The sequence below is a fragment of the Schistocerca serialis genome, chromosome 8 (genome assembly GCF_023864345.2).
Source record: "Schistocerca serialis cubense isolate TAMUIC-IGC-003099 chromosome 8, iqSchSeri2.2, whole genome shotgun sequence".
NCBI lineage: Eukaryota > Metazoa > Arthropoda > Insecta > Orthoptera > Acrididae > Schistocerca > Schistocerca serialis.
In genome coordinates this window covers 263,303,296-263,317,845 of record NC_064645.1, presented here as the reverse complement: position 1 = coordinate 263,317,845, position 14,550 = coordinate 263,303,296, and positions in this window count along the sequence as shown.

The window sequence follows — 14,550 nt, the reverse complement described above, 5'->3', positions numbered from 1 at the left end:
TACCAGTTTTTGCAGCATGTGCGTCTTGTTCTCCCTCGAATATTCGTAATTTTTCTTATGCACTACACGGTCATATTGCCGCGGGGTCGTTCGAAATCTGTTCAAAATCGTGTTTTTACTATGCTGTGGATTACCTTCCTTGTACATAATTATATCTAACGCCCGCTCCTTGGAAATAGATTGTCCTTCACTATGTTTCACTCGAAACAGGATTTGTGGCTCCCTGTCTGACAACGATGATGAACTACTTGACTCGATACCTATTTCGGTGTCACTTTCACTTGTTAAACACGTATCGTCATCATTGCACTCCTGATGTACATTGTCCAGATAGTTGAACGTACAGGACATCTCGCAGAAACTATAATCTGCCACGTCTTTCTCATTCTGCGAAATTCCTTGGGTTCCTTTCCGTCGAAATGTGAACTTCGACAATATAATGCAATGTTTGCTTCGTATATCGGCGCCATTTCTCTGCTTTGTATCAACACTACTCGCACTGAAACGATTTTGTGAGCTACTCGCCGACTAAGCAGTTCAACTAAGTTCCGTAGCCTGTTCTCACCACTGGATACCTTCAATCCCGTCCACTGTTGCCATTAGCAGCCAACATTGTGATTGCTTGGTAGACACTATGTGGGACGTCGAATGCTGTAAATATCATTGGCCTTTCGCGACCTTGCACTCAATGTGCTCCTTGTATGTCACCCAAGCTTTGCCCTACCCTGCTCAAGATTTCCAATCATCACATTAACATCGACTAGTAATTACATCTTCCCTTTCTTAATAAATCTTTCTTTGTTATGAATTGCCAGCCGCTGTGGCCGAACGGTTCTTGGCGCTTCAGTCCGGAACCGCGCTGCTGCTACGGTCGAAGGTCGAATCCTGCCTCGGGCATGGATGTGTGTGATGTCCTTAGGTTAGTTAGGTTTAAATAGTTCTAAGTCTAGAGGACTGATGACCTCAGATGTTAAGTCCCATAGTGCTTAGAGCCATTTTGTTATGAATCGTATCAACAATTCAGACATGTAATAACTTTAAGATATAATTCCCACTAAACTGATAATCAATTTGAAACCATATTCTTCTGATGCTTTACTATAAATATATAAATTACTGATATTTCCTCCTATAACCCTTATTCCATAAATCTTGATCTGACTGTGTGATCTGATATCCTTCTTTTCTTTCAAAAAAGTTTTCCAAACATCTGCGTTAATGTCAGGCTTTAATATGTAACACCTTATTCTCTCTTTCTCTTTCGTAGATCGGCAACTTTCTTACAACCGTTCCTACTAGAGATGCTATCCAATATTTTATTTATGAACTGGTGTTAGATTGAACTAAAATTAGAAAGTACTATGTTCTGGCCCTACTTGTGCCAATCGGGCTCGACCAACCGCAGTGTCATCCTCTGTCAACGGCTTTATTGGATGCTGTACGGAGCTGAATGTGGTCAGCACACAAAAATCCCGGTTGTTCTCCGGTTTCGTAATCCTGAAACGGCTATTGCTCGGTCAAGTAGCTCTTCAATTGTCCTCCCGAGGCTGAGTGGAGCCTGTTTCAGTCCTCCCACCTAGGAAAAATTCCTCACAATAATAGGAATCGAAACCAGTTCGTCTCACATGTCAGTCAGATGCGCTGACCACTTAGCTACAGAGAAGTACTCACGTTAAAATAAAAAAAAGTCAAGTTCGCTTATTTTTATGCTATAATACAATTCAAAATTTATTTCTGTTTTAAAACTGCATCAGCTTCATTCTATTTCCATCATACTTTCAGTTATTCTTACTGTGCCTTTCATAAAAAGTAAGTAGTGGCCGCCGCCACTTTGTGACTGTCAATTCACAGTTTTCTTCAGCATAAAACTGTAACACTCCAGACACCGTTCCTATTTATCTTTACTTTATCCTGACAATTGTTACATAGTTTTGTTGAAATTCAGGGCACGACTTTCATTAAGCAAAAGATAAAGCTGTTCCTCCGCACTGGAGAGAATGATGGGTAATTTAATTATCTGTGTGTTGAAATGAGTATTAATGTAGTGCCGGCCGGTGTGGCCGTGCGGTTCTAGGCGCTTCAGTCTGGAACCGCGTGACCGCTACGGTCGCAGGTTCGAATCCTGCCTCGGGCATGGATTTGTGTGATGTCCTGAGGTTAGTTAGGTTTAACTAGTTCTAAGTTCTAGGGAACTGATGACCACCGATGTTAAGACCCATAGTGCTTAGAGCCATTTGAGCCATTAATGTAGTAATGTAACAACTCTAAGTATTCAGCTGCACTATGTAGTTTCCGTTTTAAAGTGAAGAAAAGCAACTGAGTCTTTCCGAAGTACTCAACGCAAACACGCCACAATCCTTCCACATAAAATAACGAGATACATGTCTTTCAGTAGCTCTGTTAAGGGCAAGCTACTCTGAAATGGAAAAACAATAGGGAATTCCGCCTGACAAAATCTCCTCCCATTCATACATGAACACTAACTGTTCATGGCACTACCGACATAATAATCTGCTACTTCCCCACCTTTTCTCAGTCTATATTTCCTTAATATGGATTACTCGATGAATGCTGGTAATAGCCAAATTCCTGTTCCGTCAGAACTTAGAACTACAGCAGAAAACCCATATAAACTAAGCTACAGGAATATTCGAATGAGTCAGTTGACCTGAGTCAGATTACATCCCTTATGAACTATAGGTGACTTCGTGATCGACTCACCGTACACATGATTCTCGAACCAAATCTTAACCGTAATAACAACCCATTTGAAACCTGCACCGGTACTACAAAAGAAAAGAAAATAGTAAGCGTATTTAACACGTCTAACAGTAACTGGATTGTAGGAGTTGGCGGTTGATGTTTCATATAATGGCCAGCTTCACTGCAGAAGGTGTATACTAGCTGTCATTGTTGGCTCTTGTTTCATCAGCCTACATTCACAAGGCTTCTCCTTTCCTTGTCTAAACCATGGCAATGAAAGTTTATATTTTAAACCACAATAAACGCATAGTAACACATCAACAACCATGCCATCTCTTAAAGGTTAGCTCTACATGGTGTAACAGGTATAAGTGCAGATATTTTTATATGTGCCACCTTAATATGTACACACGACATGTGTTGGTTGTTTTCTCTCTGCACTGACACGTCATATAATTTAGTACCTGATGTTTTCTGCGTGGCTGAAACTGCACCACTAAGTGGACAACATCTGTCAGTATAGGCTAGCTGTTTTGTGTCCAAGCATCCACACTTCATCACCTGGCCTGCTGCACATGGGAAAATAAGCATTAATTGATTGCTCATGCCAAATGTACTTGGAAGTACTGATCAACCTAAAAACGTAATACTCATAATAATGGTTACTCTGCAAATGAAGTAAATACTGATGTAATGTTGTCCAGTACACTGTCCTCAGTCAGCAATAAAAATATCAGCACTTATACCGATTATATCTGTATCTGTTGTGTGACCATAGTGCTAGTGACATCAACATTTACTTGCTGCCCGATTTTTAGAAACCAGATGGCGCTATGGTTGGCCCGCTAGATGGCGCTGCCATAGGTCAAACGGATATCAACTACGTGTTCTTAAATAGGAACCCCTTTTTTATTGCATGTTCGTGTAGTACGTAAAGAAATATGAATGTTTTAGTTGAACCACCTTTTTCGCTTTGTGATAGATGGTGCTGTAATAGTCACAAACGTATAAGTACGTGGTATCACGTAACATTCCGCCAGTGCGGAAGGTATTTGCTTCGTGATACATTACCCGTGTTAAAATGGACCGTTTACCAACTGCGGAAAACGTCGACATCGTGTTGGTGTATGGTTATTGTGATCAAAATGTCAAACCGGCTGTGCTATGTATGCTGCTCGGTATCCTGGACGACATCATCCTGGTCAACCAGGATCTCTAATTGGAGATGACCAAATTTATAATGTCATTATTACAGCCCACGCATTTGTAATAATTTTTTTTATAGTAATACCTATTATAATTGGTGGATTTGGTAATTGACTCGTAGCGTCCGGACCGTTCACCGGACAGTTGCGTTATTTAAGGAGACAGGAAGTGTTCAGCCACATGTGAAACGTCAACAACGACCTGCAACAAATGATGATGTCCAAGTAGGTGTTTTAGCTGCTGTCTGGCCTAATCCGCACATCAGTAGCAGACAAATTCCGTGAGAAACGGGAATCTCAAAAACGTCGGTGTTAAGAATGCTACATCAACGTCGATTGCAGCCGTACCATATTTCTATTGCACCGCGACGACTTTGAACGTCGTGTACAGTTCTGCCACTGGGCACAAGAGATAATACGGAGCGATGACAGATTTTTTGCACTCGTTCCATTTAGCGTCGAATCGCCATTCACCAACAGCGGTAACATAAACCGGCATAATATGCACTATTGGGCAACGGAAAATCCACGATGGCTGCGACAAGTTGAACATCAGCGACCTTGGCGGGTTAATGTATGGTGCGGCAATATGGGAGGAAAGATAATTGCTCCCAATTTTATAGATGGCAATCTAACTGGTGCAATGTATGCTGATTTCCTACGTAATGTTCTACCGATGTTACTATAAGATGTTTCACTGCGTGACAGAATGTCGATGTGCATCCAACACGATGGATGTCGGGCACATAGCTCGCGTGAGGTTGAAGCGGTATTGAATAGCACATTTCATGACAGGTGGATTGGCCGTCGAAGCACCATACCATGGCCCGCACGTTCACCGGACCTGACGTCCCAGGATTTCTTTCTGGATATTTGAAGGATATTTGCTATCGTGATCCACAGACAGCGCCTGACAATATGCGTCAGCGCATTGTCAATGCATGAGCGAGCATTACGGAAGGCGAACTACTCGCTGTTGAGAGGAATGTCGTTACACGTATTTCCAGATGCACTGACGTTGACGGACATCATTTTGAGCATTTTTTGCTTTAATGTGGTATTTACAGGTAATCCCGCTGTAACAGAATGCGTTCTCAGAAATGGTAAGTTCACAAAGGTACATGTATCACATTGGGACAACCGAAATAAAATGTTCAAACGTACCTACGTTCTGTATTTTAATTAAAAAACCTACCTGTTACCAACTGTCCGTCTAAAGTTGTGAGCCATATGTTTGTGACTATTACAGCGCCATTTATCATAAAGTGAAAAAAGTGGTCCAACTAAAAAATTCATATTTCTTTACGTACTACACGAATATGCAATAAAAAATGGGGGTTACCTATTTAAAAAAACGCAGTTGATATCCGTTTGACCTATGGCAGCGCCATTTAGTGGGCCAACTATAGCGCCATCTGGTTTCCCCCTTCAAGCTAGATAAGTTTCTTTCTTTGTAGTTTTTTCGTTTGACGCTTATTTCGCGAGATATTTGGCCTGGTCACGATCAATGGACCACCCTGTATATAATATTACTGATAGGTCCAACTGATAGGTCCAAAAGACCTCTTGTTTGCTTCACTCATACATAACTATACTTTCATTTTCGAGCAGCCACATTTTCTCAAGCGCAAGCTTACACAGGCACTACTTGCCTATCTTAGAAGAACAAACCTTGTGGTAGTTCAAAGCATCAACATGTTCTGCCCCAAAATGCTTAACTCTCTCAACTTCTTGAGGAGAAGACGAGACCCACTGACAAATACTTTGGTTTGGGGTTATTTTGTGATAAGCTCTTATGGGACCAAACTGCTGAGGTCACGGATCCCTAGACGTACACACTACTTAATCTAAAACTAACTTACACTAAGGATAACACACACACGCCTGCCCGAGGCTGGACTCGAACCTACGACGGGGGAAGCCGTGTGAACCGTGACAAGGCGCATGAGACATAGCGGCTACCCCGCGCTGCTTTGTGGTTATTGTTGGAGACTTTGGACAGTCTTGTTGAAATCCCTGGGCTAGCAGGACAGAGTGGATAAAGGTATATTTGTGGAAAGGGGCCAAAATAAGTTACTGTCAGCTGCACTCAACATACGAATTTTATTTGTTAAAACACACAATCACATAAGCAAGAATCAAAAACTCTCAAGGTTTTAACGAAAGACCTCCTTTGATTTAATTTAGATCGGCTGAAGGGCACATCGAAAATCCAAGGCACAAGGCCTAAGCAAGGAACTGAGGTACAGCAGTTCTTCTGGAGGTTTCACTTCGTTAGAAAGAATTTTTTTTATCTTCAATGTAAATGGGCCGAAAGCCTTAGCTTAAATTTTTCCGATAGAACTCGACTGAAAGCCGCACATTAATCAAGAACAGTGATACGGCTAAGGCCGAGACAAAGATTTTCAGTGTTTAGTCTTAATAGACTGAAACCCGGCTGAAGGTCGCATATCAACCAAACAATTTAACGTCTTAATGCCTAGGGGGAAGGGCTTTCAATTTGAAAAGGCTGAAGGCCTTATCTTAATATATTTCGTGTAAAACTCGGCTGAACACCTCATACTAAAGAATAACAATCTTACGACTTAAGCGCAAGGCAAGGATTTTGAATTTTTAATTTAAGAGAATTAAAACTCGGCTGAAGACCACACAACATGCAGAAAACAATTTTACAGCTAAAGGCCTAAAGGGAAGAACTTCTAACTTTCAACTAAAATAGCCTAAAGGCTTTACCCTAAAATGCTTCATATACAACTCGGCAGAAGGCCACATATGAAACCCAAACAAGCTTACGTCTTAAAGCCCAGGCAAAGAAATTTCCAATTCATAATTTAAGCTGGAAAACTCGGCTGAAGGCCCATACAAATTAGAAAATATTTCTCACGGCTTAAGGCCTAGACAAAATTTTTCAACTTTTGATTTGAAAAGGCTGAAAACTCTGCTGAAGGCCACATACCAACTTGAAACAAATTTACAGCTTAAGGCCTACGCACAAGGAATTTTCAATTTTAATTTTGAAAGACTGCAGGCCACATACCAAACAAAATACATTTATTTTTTATTTTTACGGCTTAAGGCCTTGGAAGAAAAGCCTTGCAATTTTATTAAGCTAAAACTTGGCTCAAGTCCACACAGACTAGTTAAGACTAAAAAGGAAATCACTATGTAAAACACAAGGAGCAGTGATCAGAAGATTCCAAGGGTAAGCCTGGGAAGGTAACACTAACGCACGTTTAGTTGAGACAGGCAGCCAGACCGACAACCTCTTAATCAGAAGGCAATCCAACCAAAAGCCAGCCGACGAACCAACCAACAAGATCAGTTCTGTTCCACCCGACCAGTGAAGCGACAACCAGATGTCAATAGCGCAACGTTCTGCATACTGGTGCCCAATCCAGCCAAGTCACAATAAACTCCCAAAACTACCAACAACACCTAAGCTGTCGAACTATACGATGTGCTGGACAGCATCAACACGACGAGGAAAATACACTGCTGAAAATTACGTCAACGACCAGGGCAGGTAACCGGAACGTCAATGGCCACAAGGCAGAAGATACCACTGGTACACTTCATTAATGAAGGAATGAATTAAATGAAGTTAAACACTACGCAAGAAGACGGCTGCAGCTCTAGCCGACTTCAATGCACGCACGTTGTTGCTCGCGGGAATCTCCCAGAAAGTGACAACCAGGATCAAACGAAGAGATGTGATAGCAGTTGAGGTTTGATAGTAGGTTAAGTGAGCACTCAACTTCAGTGTCCAGGATCGGTGGGCGACGAACTTCGCAAAACTCGCAACCGACCCACTGCCACACATAGTCTACCCGGAAAATATATCCGTCACACCAAAGATAGTATAGTAGTACTACTATCGATAGATACTGCTGCTGCCACTCACGGAGAGAAGACAGCAACGTTATGGCGGTAACCGTAGAAGAAATAAGACACCACTGGACTGCAACCAATGATAAAAATCAAGGCATGACGTGAACCAGCCACGGCTTACTTGTTACTCACACTGTAGCATAAATTACACCAAAAACGTCACTTTCATTTGCAAGAAGTCTTTAAAAATGCATAGGCCCTATATCCATTACAGACCGGTTTGTGACAATGTTATGGTGGTTAAATTTGGTGATGTTCATGTGAACTCTCACGAAAAAGTAGACGAGGGGCTGTATGTCACTTTAAAGAAGAAAATATGTACTGGGATTAACGGCTGTCTACATATGAAATTCCTCAAATTCATCCATGTGAGACACGGCATGAGTGCAGCAGTAACATTTCCTTTACATGGGAACAACTCTGTGATAGCAAGAGCAGTACTATGTCTAACTGACAAGAAAGAACCTGAAAATCCTGTGACCATACCATGTAAAGTCGAATTATCGGACATTAAAATGGGTATTCTGATGGAACTACTGCATGTAATATTACAGTAGCTCTTGATTCTTTGATGTACAGGCTGAATAGTAGGGCAGTTGGACTGTATGATCTCTCTTCGTCTGAGCATCTTTCTCTTGGACTTATAAATATATGGTCCTCTGTGGGTTCTTCTAAATGTCGTTTCTTACTCACCTTTTCTTGTAGATTATGGTTGTTTCTCTAGTATTTCAAACATTTGTTTTCTGCGTCTTAGGAAATCCTAAAGCAATCCTCTATACGAACAGAATTTCAACACAAAATTCGTTGATTTTGCACAAGATTTGCATCTGAGAGACATGATAATTAATTTAGACAGATCCGCTTCAGTTGTACTAATATCTATCTAATCCACGATCGATTTCTAAATTTTAACATCCCATCTTCAAGTATATGAAATTGTGGTATTTGGTAGTACGTAACATACGGTCGGACCAGTCAATGGTTCAAATGGCTCTGAGCACTATGGGACTTAACAGCTGTGGTCATCAGTCCCCTAGAACTTAGAACTACTTAAACCTAACTAACCTAAGGACATCACACACATCCATGCCCGAGGCAAGATTCGAACCTGCGACCGCAGCAGTCGCGTGGTTCCGGACTGCGCGCCTAGAACCGCGAGACCACCGCGGCCGGCTCGGACCAGTCAGTGCAATAGTTCCAATCATCGCATGTTGGCGGAAACAGTCCGCCGCTGATCAGCCGCACAAAAAGAACGCCGACCACAGTCAGTCCAGATTTACTGCATCATCGCTGATAACGCTAGTTTACTTGCTTGTACACCGCTGGCGGCTGCTTCGCTCAGCGCTTCCTGACCTCCGGCGTGGCTCTCCAGACAATAGAGGTCGGCGTTGGTACCGTGCGGCTGGTTAGTGGCGGGCTGTTACCGCCAACATGCAGTCATTGGAACTGTTGATCTGAATGGCTCGACCGTATGTTACGTACTACCAAATACTAAAGTTTCATACACCTGAAGATGGGATTTTAAAATCTCGAAACCAGTTGCGGTTTAAATAAATATTAGTGCAACTAAAGGGGCTCTTCCTAAATTAATTATCATAGATTTAGGCACAAAATGCAATGTTTTTGCCACAAAACTTACTGATGTAGGAAAAAATGCAATGATTACGACAGTAAATTCGCTAATTCTGATACAAAATTCGTCTGTTTTGGGATAGAAGTTATTTCAATACATAATTCTGTGATATAGACAAAACGTTCGGTGATTTCCATACAGATTTCAATGATTTCCGCATCAAGTTCAATGCTTCTAGAAATATACCACGTACGATACGTAGATAACGCCATAAATGAGTTGATAACATTTTCCATGAAATCTATACCGGAAGTTTCGTACACGTAATATTGATGTCCCTATTGTTAAGGTAATTTAATTTGCCTCACCTATTGACTCTGTAATGTATCCCTTGTAGAATCCTATCTGTAGCGGAATTTCATTATGACGCCAGTATTACAATTAAGAAAGGCTGATCCAATTCTCAGTAATATTCTGTATCGGAGAGTTATGTAGTTTAAGTCTATGTAATTTCAAGTTTGTAACTCTCTACGTATAGTCTTATGCTTTTACACTTATTATGCGGTAGTCGCCGTTTGTTTACAGCGATTGTTTATGACAGAATGTCCTTCTCATCAAGAACTGTTCTGCTTGATACACAAGCTGCACCAGGTATGGAATGTGAGATTGTTCACACAGCCGTTACTGAAACATCATCACATTCCATAAAGACTGCATTTTCATGATGTTGCATTCCTAATGATTGCAACTGCAACGGTGTGGCTAAGAATTACTCAGACTGCGGAAACGCTGCACGTTTCAACCATTTGTTGGTGATAGTGAAATCTGAAAGCGTGGGATGTAGTGTCCATCAGAATACATCACTGTACTTTGTCAGAGGTTTTGAAACAGCACTCACAACCATTACACATCTTACGGAGTAGTTGTGATTTACAACGCATCCACTGGGATAATAAGAATACATCCTACTTCTAGCAACTGATAAGCATTTGCAGAGTTTAAGATCGACGGAATAACTTCAGGTAATGACTGTTCGTTTGGTAAACTTACCTGTAAACTGAGTGCAACACTGGATTTAGTTGTTCTTCCTATATTACATTTAGCAGGTGAAGTTTCGCCACGATACATTTATGCCATAACATTTGATGCACTGTCACATTACACTTCGAGTAGAATTGCAAGATTTTTCTTCTGTTTGACGTCACTCAAACCATACGCTGTTGCTTATTAACACGACTATAAAGCTTAAAGACGTTGACGGCTACAGCCCGTGCCTAACAGGTAGTCAGGAATTACCCTCCAGAGAAGAGGCCGGCTAAGGTCAGTTTTTGAATGTATCTGTGAGGAGCTGGACCGAAAAGTCTATCGCGTAGATCTTCAGTTTCTTGACTCTCATTTCTGAGAGTTCTCTACGTAAAGCCATACCGTACCACTATAACTACAGAGGAAAAACAATCAAATTTGGTGTATGTTTGCAGTGCATTGCGTACAGCCATTTTGTTTCGAGTAGTTGTAGTCACTCCTACGGAAGATGTCTTTCTTTCATCCTGATGTCCACAACTCTCCATACTTGATGTCTTCTCGCAATATAACAGCTGTCTGTGGACAAGGGCTGAATCGTCATACTGTGGTCTGAGAATGTTTAAAATTCCACGTTAAAGAAATCGTCACGCATGCGAATTGTACGTAGTTTGACCATGGCGCAGACTCTCTTTGGGGAGGACATAGTAATAGGCATCACTGGCGTAAAGAAACAACTGAAAGAATTGAAAAAAAGTAAGGTGCCAGGTCCGGATGGAATCCCAATTCGGTTTTACAAAGAGTACTATGCGGCAATGTCTCCTTACTTAACTCGCATTTGTTGCAAATTTCTCGCCCATAGCAAAGTCCCAAGCGACTAGAAAAAACGCATTTCACTCATTTATATAAGAAGGGTAAAACAACAGACACGCAAAATTGCAGATCAGTATCCTTAACATCGGTTTACTGCAGAATTTTTGCAACATATTAGCAGTTCGAATATAATAAATTTCCTTTAAGACGGAAAATCGTCTGCTCACGAATCAGCACGGTTTTAGAAAACATCGCTAATGCGACACTCAGCTTGCCCTTTTGTCACATGATATCCTCTGAGCTATCGATGAAGGACGACAGACAGATTTTATATACCTAGATCTTCGAAAACCATTTGACCCTGTGCCCCACAGTAGACTGTTAACGAATTTCCTAGATATATGAGTAGCTCGAAGACCCCCTTAAGTAACAGAAAGCAGTAGGTTGTCCTCGATGGCTAGTTTTCATCAGAGACAAGGGTACTGTCAGGGGTGCCCCAGGGAAGTGTCCAGTCAACAAAGAAGATATGCAACGTCATATTGAGAACTTAGTTCCTCAGTAATGAATGTTGAGTTTGCGCACACCAGCTGTCACAAATGGATGAGATGCGACGAAGAACGACAGCAATGATGATGGATTGCTCCCCACCAAGACACCGCAAGGACAATGTCGAGCATTTTCATTGAGGAACTTGACCTTCACCTCTCACAGATGAGCTGGAATGAATCATTGTCCCCATAATATGTGTGTTAACTCTTTGTCTCCAAAAGTACAGAAAAAGGTGATGTCCTGTGGCTTGTGTGACATCTCTAATTCAGTGCAGGAAAAAGAGTGTGGTGAATTAAATTTTTTTTTGACCAACGTTCTTTCTTTTACAGCAAAACTGTTCTGAAATTCTTTACAAGGCTTGTCTTTGATGTCTATGTCATTGATTTGCTTTAAAACTATGTAATGCAATTGTTTTTCAATGTTATGCTATATATTTTACTTGCAAATGAAGCATTATATGATTTTATAATTGTTTATATGTTTCAATTATAAAATTGCGAATCTCAACTTATACCTTTCTGCATCTCTCTGTAAACTACTAGTGTATTTGTTCATTTATGTATGATGTTTATTTTTATGTTGTGATTTATAATGTATAGTTTGAGCCGTAGTAAAGTTAGCTTTGAAAGGCTCGCCGCAGCGCGTAGCTTGAAGCAGTCGCCCTCCGTTTTCTGGCGGTGGCGCCGTTGTCGCAATTGAAGGCTTCGGTGTCTCCCTCTAGCGGGAAAGGGGAAAAGTGGGCTGTTCGCGTGGGTTTAAGAAGTGGCTGTACGGGCTCTCTTGGAGAGTTGGCAGTCGGGGGAATCAAGAAGCGACTTCTCTGCCGGTGCTAGAGGGACAGCACGCAGACCGCGGCATCAGCGTAAGCAACGGGAGCAGCGGCTTCGTGCTATGGAGCGATAACTGCTCGTCGCGAAAGGAATCTTCCTGAGCGTGGGTCCGTAAGGGGCCTAGTTTGCAGTTCGGCCGTATGCTGTCGACCGTCGAGGAGGTTCTGAAAACCGTCGCGCCTACCTGCGTCCGTTGAGACGGCTGGCAGCGGGCGGCTCGGCAGAGCATTTGGAGGTGCTGCGTTGGTTCAGTCCTGGGAGTCGTAACGCACCAGAAGTTGAATATTGATTGTTAACAGATTTTATGAAGTTTAATTGAATTCAGTTTACTTATTCTTGTTAATTATACCAGCCGTATATTTTGGGGGTGTTTCCCGCCATTAAGTCTCGTCTGCCCACCCGCGGGAAGGTGGCAATATTAGAAAGGGTGGTCCGTGCTTCTTTCCCATTACAGCTTACCTACTGGTTATAGTTGTTGTCTAATTGATAACTTTTTGTTGTGTGATGTCCTTAGGTTAGTTAGATTTAAGTAGTTCTAAGTTCTAGGGGACTGATGACCATAGATGTTAAGCCCCGTAGTGCTCAGAGCCATTTGAACCATTTTTTTGATAACTTTTCTCATTTGTTCATCTTTAATTTCAACTAAAACTGTTCAAATGAAATTGATAGGCGTATGTGTGAGTGTGAGTGTGTGTGTGTGCGTGTGTGTGTGTGTGTGTGTGTGTGTGGACCTTATGTCAAATTTTGGTTACTTTGTGGACTGACAGTGAAAGAATACTACCATATTGATAAGGAAGAGGGAACAGATGACATTGTAATTAACTATACTCTTTCCCGAATTAAGCGTGATTTTATTTTTCACTGAAGAGAGCTGGATCAATTTTATTTCCTGAATGTTTAAATCCTTGTAGTTGTTGCCATCCTGAAAATGAACTATATATGGCTTGCAACATTGGTATGTGCGTTTTGCACATTGGGCAGCAAGTAAGTTTGAATGAGCTTGGTTCCCGTAAGTGTGAATGTGGTAGTAAAAATTACTCACTCACTTATAGGTTGGTGGTGAATTCCTTCCCAGTAGTTGTAGTCAATTTTGTTTCCAAGTGCGCAGCGGGCAGGGACACTCAAAATTTCCTTCAATCTGTAACACAATGAAGTCCGTCACAGACCTCATAAAATTCCAAATGTAAGTGGGATGTAGTGAAAGATGGCGTAACTGACAGTTTTGTCGACTTCCAGATTACCGATATATAGCGTATTCCTTGATTTTTGTTAAAGATTTTCCAATAGTGATTCTTGTAGGCATTTTATTTCTTCAGAAAACCGCTTGGTTGGGTTGGCAATTTCACAGACAGAAATCACATTAAGGTGGCCCAAAAGGCACCAGTAGCCTAACACAGGTTGCAAGAGGTGATGCAGATGCCAGGTGGGACAACTTTTGCCGAAAGCTGTTGTGTGTACTGGACAGGATGAAGGGAGCCCATTGTGGATGGCCACAATATGGACAGTGGGTAACTTTACACTCGCCCGGACGACCACAGAGGTGTCGTTGGAATCCAGTACAAGATGACCCCTGCTCCCACGTTCCTAAACCATTTTCCTGTAGTGAAGGCGTTGTGAAGTACAGTAAAGGTCCCGGAATGTGGGGAACAATAAGCCTTGCGCACAGAATGCAGAGAAGATGGCGCCAGTCTGCCGATAGGAGAGCAATATGTCGGTAGACACTATGCAGGCTCTATGAAAGCTACAGGTATTTATAGCCATATGCTCTCGGCGGAACACGTCAGGCAAGATAGATGTGAGGACTGTATAAGTCCCAAAGGTACCTGTAGCTGGCCCCTCATATATATATATATATATATATATATATATATATATATGAATCGGATAGGGATGTTAGGAGGGTCTTCGGAAACAACATGCTTATGCGCTCCTTTGAGGCACCAACAGGACAGAGTCAAAACACATTTCT